The 10303-nt window shown below is 38.1% G+C and overlaps 1 long non-coding RNA gene across 1 annotated transcript in view; it reads right to left on the bottom strand.

Moving 5' to 3' along the window:
• The window catches only part of LOC127084950 (uncharacterized), a 61974-nt gene continuing 51671 nt past the window's right edge, over positions 1-10303 (bottom strand). The window contains exon 2 of the long non-coding RNA XR_007788845.1: positions 1-412. This is a non-coding gene — a long non-coding RNA (uncharacterized LOC127084950). The remainder of the gene's footprint in view (positions 413-10303) is intronic.

Here is a 10303-nt window from a genome sequence, read left to right as displayed (position 1 = left end):
ACAAAAGAATTAAAGTAGCCATAGATTTTAAACGCACATGGAATCAAAACTGAAAGTATAAAGATGTATTACATTACCCAATGACACACTTGTCATTCCCTCTTCCCAACACACAACATCACAACTTAGAAATAAATAACTAATAAAAATTAAAGCAATGTGAGCAAATACCATTCCTACATGAGCAACAAATCGTCTCTCTCTCTAACCCAGAGCAACAATGTGCTCTGCAACTTCCGACCCAACCCACAGCCAAATCCCACCGGAGAAGACGGTGGCGGCCGGCCAACAGCGGCGGCGCCGCCTTCTTCTCCGGCGAACCTCTACCTCAGAGCTTAAATTCCAAACACTAACCCTACCTATTCTAACCTCGCGATCACAGATCCGATCACGAAAACACCAAAAGGTTAACCTAAAGCCTTGGATTGGAAAATCCTAACCATACACAAAAATCTAAACAGAGTTCTTTTCAAACCAAACCACATAAATCTTCTCCTCAAGCCAAAACAAACACAAAAGCAAATATACACCAACATTCAGAGTCAAAACCCCATGTCTACAAATGAAGCCACAACGACGGGGATTTTAAGCAATTGACATGGGGGTTTTGGTCGGCTTATCAAGACGAACGAGGTGGTGCAAATATTTAAAGCGAAGGAGAAAGAAGAAGTACTTGACCGGAAGTGGGTCGCCGGCGACGTCTTCTCCGCGGTCGTTTCTAGATAAGTTCCTTTCTAATAATCCAACTCCCTTCGTCTTACTCTGTTCTTTTTTAACTTTGAGCGCCTTTAGATGGTTGTGTTGATGAAAGATTATTTTGATTTCTTTTTCGTTTCTTGATTCACTGTCCTCTTCAATGTCCTTTGTTCTGGGTATTTATGTTCTTTTATTGATGAATTTATTCAATCTTGAGATAACTTGTTAGGTTTCTTTTTTCTTATCCCCAGATTTCATGGGATTGTTGTTTTGTGGTTTCATTGTTGTTTGAACTAGTTAACAGAACGCATTCTTGGGTGTTCGTGGTAGTCTTTTAGGCAAAACATTAACCTGAGCGTTTTGTTAATTATCCTTCAGTTTTTAAGCGCTTATTGAAAAAGCTTTTAACTTACTTCCTTCGCAGGTCACAAAATCAATTGAGGAAAAGGGAGCGGATGTCTGTTGGTTCTAAGAAGAGGTTGGAATTTTTAGAGTGCTTTGGCCCAAGAGATGACTTTGGCCGCTGGCTTTTTTGGAAATTCCATCTTCACACTGCTGGACAATACAGCAACTTTTAATTTTCAAAATTAGTCATTTAAGATGTACTTTGGACTTTTGGAAGGTATTGGATAATGTATTAGCCTTTGGATAATTATGTAACTTTGGGAATTATTTGTAACATTTTGGATTAGAATTCATTTCCGTAATTAATCCTTTTTAATCATTCAAAACTTACCTTAATATTTTATTTGTGCTAATAAAAAATGCTTAAACTTCATCTTAATCTGAAAATGGTTTGGGCCATAATGCAAAAAATGGACTTTTCACAAATGGTTGCCCCTTTCATTATTGGCTTAAATAATTATTAAGGAACAACACATACCATAAGCATTAAAAGTTCAATTTCAACCAAAATGAACCTTAAACGTTGTCCATCACCATAATCTCTTCCAACAATTAACCTTAGCTTAAAACAAATACATGTTTTAAAAAGTGCACCTTGAATTTTGATATTTATGAAGGATTGAGATTTTGGCATAAACATTTAGGATGTGAAAATGAGCTAATAACAAGTGATGACAAAAAAAATAATCATGGGTCTTAATGCTTACTTATAAGAAAATGGACTTTGGATTAGTAATGTAAAAAGATTTGGACCACACTTTGCAATATTAATTATGGACATGTTTATGTGAATGACCCTTTTTAAAACCAAGAGATCTCATGGATAAACCAAAATGGGTCTTGTTAACCAAAAAGTCCCAAAATGCACATACCATCCCATGCTTTAGTAATAGCAATAAGAGCCAAATGCAACAGATGTCTTCTTAAGGATCTCAACAGATGAAAATGTCACTAAAGATTTGATGTCACTAAGGGCTGAGAAACCCTAAGATAGAACTTATGCCTTAAGATAGAGTTCATGCCTTATGACATCTGGTAGTGAATGCTGGTGAAAGATTTTTCCTTACCCGGACAAAATTGGGGTATGACAACTATGATGAAACCTTTTCACCAGTTGCAATGCTTAAATCTGTTCGGATTTTACTTGCTATCGCTGCATATCATGATTATGAAATATGGCAGATGGATGTCAAAACTGCTTTCCTTAATGGGAATCTTCTTGAGGATGTGTACATGACACAACCTGAAGGATTTGACATAGCAGAAGAAGCCCAAAAGATATGCAAGTTACAAAGATCAATCTATGGATTGAAGCAAGCTTCCAGAAGCTGGAATCTTCATTTTGATGAAACAGTAAAACAATATGGATTCATCAATAACGAAGATGAACCTTGTGTCTACAATAAGGCTAGTGGGAGCATGATTGTTTTCCTGGTATTATATGTAGATGACATATTACTCATTGGAAATGATGTCCCTACCCTGCAACAAGTAAAGTCTTGGTTGGGGAAATGCTTTTCTATGAAGGACCTAGGTGAAGCAGCCTATATATTAGGAATCAAAATCTATAGAGATAGATCACAAAAACTGCTTGGCCTAAGTCAGAGTATGTACATAGACAAAGTGCTGAGACGCTTTAATATGCATGATTCCAAGAAAGGATTCATACCTATGCAACATGGCATGTATCTATCAAAAACAAAATCCTCTTCAACTAAGGAAGAAAGGGATCGCATGAATAAGATTCCATATGCATTTGCAATAGGATCTATCATGTATGCCATGTTATGTACTCGACCAGATGTCTCGTATGCTTTAAGTGCAACAAGTAGGTACCAATCTAATCCTGGTGATACTCATTGAGTAGCTGTCAAGAATATCCTTAAGTATTTGAGAAGGACTAAGGACTCATTCTTGATATATGGAGGTCAGAAAGAGCTGGCTGTAACTGGATACATCGATGCTAGCTTCCAGACAGATAAGGATGACTTTAGATTGCAAACTGGTTATGTGCTTTGCTTAAATGGTGGCGATGTGAGCTGGAAAAGTTCAAAGCAAGATACAGTTGCTGATTCTACAGCCGAGGTCGAGTATATTACTGCCTCAAGTGCAGCAAAGGAAGTTGTTTGGATCAAAAAGTTCATTAGTGAACTTGGCATAGTTCATAGCAATGTGGATCCCATTGGTCTCTATTGTAATAACAATGGTGCTATCGCACAAGCTAAGGAACCTAGATCTCACCAACGATCCAAACACATACTTAGGCGTTATCACCTCATTCGAGAGATTAGGCCACCACTTTTGCATATTCTTTTTGTGTGTGGTATGTTTCATGAGCATAGTCCATTATACTATGTCTCTAACATGCATTAACATCAAAATTCTATTGCTCGACCTCAAATAGTTGTGACTTCTTTATAAGTCCAATTACGATTGCTTAACATAGTGCTAAATTTTTGACACAAAAGGCATAGCATTCTAGTTAGTGAGATTGTAAGTCTCCCCTCTTTCATGGTATTATGTGGAAACTTGGCCTTTTTTCCTTCCTTTGGAAGATGTCTTAGTTCAAGGATCCATGCTTGTGATAAGTGGGTTGAGTGTTCTCCAAACAATGTCTTAAATAAAAAGCAAAAGCAAAAGCAATACTAACTTCTAATTCATTAACAACTAACATTTAATTTCAAGTCATTTACCTTAATTCAATTTAAATTCAAGCTTTATTCATTTTCCATTATTCATATCTTTCTAATTATTTATATTAATGTCATTTTCACTTTGTCCACATCGACCATATTGTGTGATATATCTTGTTTGTGTATATTTTGTTTGCTTGTGTGGTCTTTTACCATTAATGTACATAATAAGAACAAAAACCCTAACAAAAATCTTGTGCGGACTGTTGGTTTGATCTGAGACAATTTGACTTAGAATTTAGGCAACATTCCCTATGCAAAGGACTTGGCCAATGACAACTTCTATGAAACCGAGTGCTTGAAATTTGAAACATCATCTGATACATCATTAAAGATCCCTTTGAGTTCATCTGTAACATGATCATTGTGAAGCTGTTATTTTAAGCCTGTGACTTGTGGAATTCATTTGCTGCCTAGGCAAATTTGAAGAAGATCATGGTGTTGCTAAGCTTGGATGCGGCTATCTTTATTTGATGCCTTGCTCTTCAAGTTAATATATTGTGCATTGTTTGTTGCTTGATTCTAATGTCCAAGGGAAATTTGGGTTTCTATATGACATTCTTGTCTATTGGATTGCAGCCCATTGGTCAGATCTTTTCAACTCTTAACTTTTAAATTTGTGCTTAGGATTAGTCTCTTCATCTCTCTCCACTTCTTTAATTTCAAAATCTCTCCCTCCTTTTAAAAATATTATTTGCTTATGTTTGTTTTTTCTAAACTTTGACCATATTGCAAATTATAAACTTTGGCCTTATGCCATTGCATTTTCTTTAAAACTTCTTTTCTCAATCAAACTTGTAAATAAACTTAATTATACTTGACTTAAAACTTTTTAAAAGTCAAAAAGAACTAACTCAATCAAACCATTTTTAGGCCTTGGTGCCTTTCAAACTTAATTTTTGTTAAAATCAATGCATCCACTTTGAAATTTATACCACGAACTACAAGGTTTTGATCCCTCATTTTATGTTAGTACGTAGGCACAAGTCCGAAGGTATTGTGAAACACAAAAATATAATTAATGAATTCTTTTCTCACCCCCCCCCCCCCCCCCCCCCCATTCTATTTGCTTGTAAACATCATTTTGTACAAAATACATATGCACACAAAAAAGGGCTCCCTAGGAGTACCTAGGACACTTTAGGTGCTAACACCTTCCCTCTGTGTAACCAACCCCCTTACCTGTAATCTCTGGCATTTTATTAGTTTTGATTTAAAAACTTCTTATTTTTGGGTTTTGTTCGTACTTTTCCCTTTTCCCTTGGAAACAATAAAAGCGTGGTGGCGACTCTGGTTTTATTGATGTCTTGCTTTTCCATAGCATGATGATCATGAATTTACCGCTACAATTGTGAATTCAAGTTTGATCCAAGTTACATTCCTATTATCATCATTACTCATGATTTTCCTTGTATTGTTTGAGGAAACCATGTCACTTGATTATTTTAGGCATGGTGCTTGGATTGTAACTTATATGGTATCCATTCTTATCCCTTGTATTGTTTGGTACCATCCCCTAATTATGGGTCAAATCTCTGCCATTCCCATGAAAGTGTAATCGCTTAGGTTTAAATTCTCGTAATTCTTTCCATGAATGCTAACTAAAAAAATAAAATTAAACGATAAAAATAAACTTTTCAAAAGATAAAATGCACACTTGATCCAATATCAAGTGTTTTCCAAATCAAACTCACTTCAAGTACTTGGATTGTCGGTCATACCTAGCTAGTGGCTCAATGCTTGACACTCTCCTTAAAACACTTAATAATAAAACTAGTTCAATCACATGCTCTGAGAGAGAAAAAAGAATGGTTAGGATGTCATTATCCTCTCAACTACCGAGTATTCTGATTATTGATCGTACTTCGCCAAGGGTTAGATACTTATCTCCCTCTAAGTGGAAATGACTAAACAAGCTAAACCATTTCACAAACGAAACTATCTTGGATGAAAAAGAGTGGTTAGGATGCAATTTTCCTTTCAACTGTTAAGTATTCACATTGTTGGTCGTGCTTAGACAAGGGTATGATGCTTGTATTCATACTAAAATCAACCCCAACCAATCAAATCATTTTCTGCCTTAGGGATTGCTAAAACTCCTTTTCAGAAAAGGCATGTTACTTCTATTCTACCATGAACAAATATTAAGCCTCCATGCGTGAGCATAAAAGTTATATTTAACTGCTAGAGTGTGATCCAAGTGCATCCATTCTATCGCAAACAAACAAACATTTAAAGCTCACATGCTTTAGCATACAAGCAAGTTGATTGTAGAACGCGAATGTTAAAACTATTCATTAAAAAAACATACTCCATTTTGTGATCGGAACTATGGAGCTCTGTCTTCCTTATTACACGAATGAGGATACGTAGGCACAAGGGTTCAAATCCTTGGCGAGCACACTAATTTAAAACTTATTTTCTCATCTCATCAACCTATAGTAAGTAGAATTTAGATAAACAACATCCATACACATTGATACAAGTATAATGGTTCCCATCGAGTACGATGGATGTGAGAAGTGATAATCCCTCCCCTTACATAACCGACTTTCGAATCTGATCTTGGTTGCGAAGACCATTCTCTTGGAGTTTTTTATCGCTATTTTCCCTTTCCTTTGGAAAAAATAAAATCCGATCGTGACTCTGTATTTTTCACGGCACGACACACGACATGTTATGTCTTAAATAGGATACTAATATGTCATATTTTAGACAATACTCCTTATGAACTTCCAAAGGGTAGAAAACCAAATTTATCGTATCTTCACATTTTCATATGCAAATGTTTTATTTTGAATAATAGAAATAATAATCTTGGAAAGTTTGATGCGAAAGCCGATAAAGGTATCTTCCTTGGATACTCTCAATCGAGCAAATCTTATAGGGTTTATAACAAAAGATTACTTATTGTTTAAGAGTCAGTAGATGTAACCGATAAATTTCGGGAAATGTATTTATTTTCATGATGTAGGTGTATCTTCATAAGACATTCTCAAAGAACCCGAAAAAGGAACTGATCAGTCTAAAACGGTGGAACATGAGAGAGAAGAAGATAACGATTATGAAAAGGAAAAGGTTGAAAGTCTAGATGCAGTGGACGATCTTCATTTAGATTGGAGGACCTCCAAGGATCATCCAATCAATAACATACTTTAAGACATCACCAAAGATGTGACAACATGCTCCATGATAAGTAAATTTCGTTATCACTTTGCATTTGTTTCACAAGTTGAACCTAAAAACGCAAAAGATGCCTTACTTGATGAGCATTGGCTTATCACCATGCAAGATGAATTAAACCCATTTTAAAAAATTATGTATGGGACCTTGTCCTTCATTTGTGATATCATCAAGTTATTGGCACTAAGTGGGTTTTTAGAAATAAACTCGATGAAAATAGAGTGATAACTTGGAACATAGTGTAACACCCCAAAATTTGCCCTCCTCATTCATGCATTCACTTTTTAGGTCATTTAGCATTTCATACCACATTGCATCATGTCAATCGGAATTAGCTCCAAGAAGCTCGGGCATCATCCAGGACACTTTGTGGGCTCTACTTAGACGATCAGTCAACACAAGGAAAAGACTTGAGGTACTACCAACAGGTCCAAATGGGACCCATTCACCGTGCAAATCACCAAGTCTGAAGAAGCAAGAACCTGCTGCTGAGCTGTCATGCTCGCTAGGCGAGCAGATGCTTCGCCTAGCAAAAAGTACTGCCATGCTAGCTAGGCGAAGGGCGCGCATTTCAGAAAATATTAGAAAAATTTTGGGCTTGAGCTGTCCTCATTCAAAGCCCACAAGCTGCGAAATTTGGTCTATAAATACCAGAGTGGTCAATGAAATAAACACTGAACACTAGCTGAACAAAAGACCAGAGACTGAAGAAAGACACCTAGGAACTACTCTGCAGAAACCTTCAGGCAGCTCTGAGAAGTTCACTCCGCCTCACACAAACCCTAGTGTTACTTTGCAGATCCAGCCGTACCATTCAATCCTAATTAGTCTCTCTCATCAGGTATGCCTTTGTTCCTATTACTTTACGCCTTGAATTTGAATATTATGAATGTACGAGGTAATATCAGGTTTTGCCCATGGGTTCGAATAGATATGAATGTGTAACAATACCTTGAATATTTTAATCATTTTCGTTTATGAGATGGATACCACAGCGTTTCGGATCATAGAGATCGAACTGTTATCAAGGAGGAATCCAAAACCCGCAGGCGCTCGCTAGCCGCCTCGCTAGGCGAGCACGCAGCGAAGCTTCGCTAAGCTTTCGCTAGGCGAAGCAGTCGCAAATATGACAGCATTCGCTCTTTTTGTTTTGTTTTGTTCTAATCTGTCTTTGTGTTGCCCTGGCCTTGTTTTCCCTGGATTTCATTTTGTTTGTCTAACCTTTTGTCGAGTTTTTGTGAGGACTCACATACTCTTGCAGGGATACCATGCGGAGGTTTATTCTGATTACTCGTATTGACTGATTTTCTTTGATGATCTAGCTGGAGAGATCTCAGGGTTGTTAACTCTTTAATTGCTGTAACTTCGGATCTTTATCCGTGTGGTAAGTTTTTCCCTTTCTCGTACTTTATCGCTTTCCTAGCTGGAAGACCTCAATAGGAGGCAATGTTTGAGCCCCTTGGTGGCATTTTACTTTAAGATACATGTTTTGTATGGTGTGATCGCTTCCCCATAGGACACGAGGCTTCGGATAGTCTCCCGTTTGCATGCCAATTAAGGTAGCACTGTTCCTTCGCCTAAGACTTCCTTTTTGCATGCGCGTTCCTACAACGCGAACAAACCCTAAAACCCAAAGCAACATGTTATCTCCTTCTACTACAGGCGAGTAAGTCTCCAAAGGTCGAGCATCCGGTAGATTGCGTAGTAACATTGTTCGTCCAAAACCCAATCCATAACCCCGTAGTTAGCCAAACTACGGCTTGCTCTGATTCTCATTCTAGATGAGATACGTAGGCATAAGACGCGATGTCTTAGCGAGCACACATCCCCCCAACCCATAGGTCAGCCGAGCTACGAAGACTCTGATTCTCATATTCAGATGAGATACGTATGCAGTGGATGCGACATCCGCGCGAGTCATTTCTCTTAACCTTTTTTTTAGTTAATAAACACATTAGGTAAACTCACACCCTTTAGACAAGAACCACAAAAGTGGATCCCGTAGAGTACTACGGATGCGTAGGGGTGATAATACCTTCCCTTCGCATAACCGACTCCCGAACCCAAGATTTGGTTGCGAGACCCTGTCTTTTCCTTTCCTCTTTTCAGGTTTACTTCGAGCGTTTCCTTTCCCTCCTTTGGGATGAATAACGCACGGTGGCGACTCTTCTGTCATTTTCTTTCGCCGGTTGTTTTTTTCGCGCACTGTATTTTTTCAGGTTGCAACAGCTGGCGACTCCACTGGGGATTATAGTTGATTCCCCCTCTTCTTCCTACCAACGGAACATTTGGGAAGTTCCCACAACTATGAATAATATCTGCCCGAAGCAAGCTCCGGTCGGACCACCAAGAAATATCTTCAGCTCTCAACCCCATCAATCTCTTCGACCAACTCAACGAGTCCTTGACATTAACGAACACTCCTGATTTAGGTAGGTGAGAATTGAACCACTTATAAAACAAAGGCACACAACAATTCAACAAACCCCCTTTTCTATTCTTATTTCTGTGGTGCACTGAATGAAAGAAATCTCCTAGCAAGGTCGGTACTGGATTTCTCAACACGAAGAGGCGTATTACGTCTATGTCCACAAATTTGGCAACATTAGGGAACAAGACAATCCCATACACACAAAGAGCCAACACAGCATTGAAACCCCTCTGGTTACCGTCTTCCAGCTTCTTCTTTGCTTCTCCCAGTAAGAAACTCAGATGAAAACCACTAACTTCTCCCTTCTGACACATATTATCCTTCAAGACTGATTCCTTCAAATATGTGGTTGAAGCAACCATGCTGAGATCGGGCAGAAATTCAGAACTGTAGAACAATAACTGTGACCTGATAGGAACTCTGAGAAAACTGGCAATCTCCTCCAGAGTAGGGACCAAAATATAATCCGGGAAAGTGAAACATCTCAGTGGAGGGTCATAGATCTGTAGCAGTGTGAATAGAGCGTCATGTTGATCTTTGGAGAGAACCGTGACGAAACTTAGAATCAGACCGTAATCCTCTCGGAATCCTTCTAGAGAACCAGGATCCATTAACTGCATCAACCGTTGGATGGGCTCCAGACAGACCACCGGAAACTTGTAGGCGACAAGTCTCTTTCTGCCAATATCCATCTTAAGAGAACCAGAAAAACTCCGACTGGAATCAAGAAGAAGATTTAGACCCCTTTGAAATGGATAAACATGTGTTAAATGATATGAATGCAAATGATGTGATGATGTGAATGCAATGCAGTGGCATGTCAATCAGGATTGCTGTATCTGCTCGAACATCTGTCGGGTTACACTGTCTGAAGAGAAAACCACTGAGGAATATA

This window comes from Lathyrus oleraceus, chromosome 5 (genome assembly GCF_024323335.1).
Source record: "Lathyrus oleraceus cultivar Zhongwan6 chromosome 5, CAAS_Psat_ZW6_1.0, whole genome shotgun sequence".
In the NCBI taxonomy this organism is placed as follows: Eukaryota; Viridiplantae; Streptophyta; class Magnoliopsida; order Fabales; family Fabaceae; genus Lathyrus; species Lathyrus oleraceus.
The sequence above is the reverse complement of the archived record's forward strand: the minus strand, read 5'-3'. Positions and strand labels throughout refer to the sequence as shown.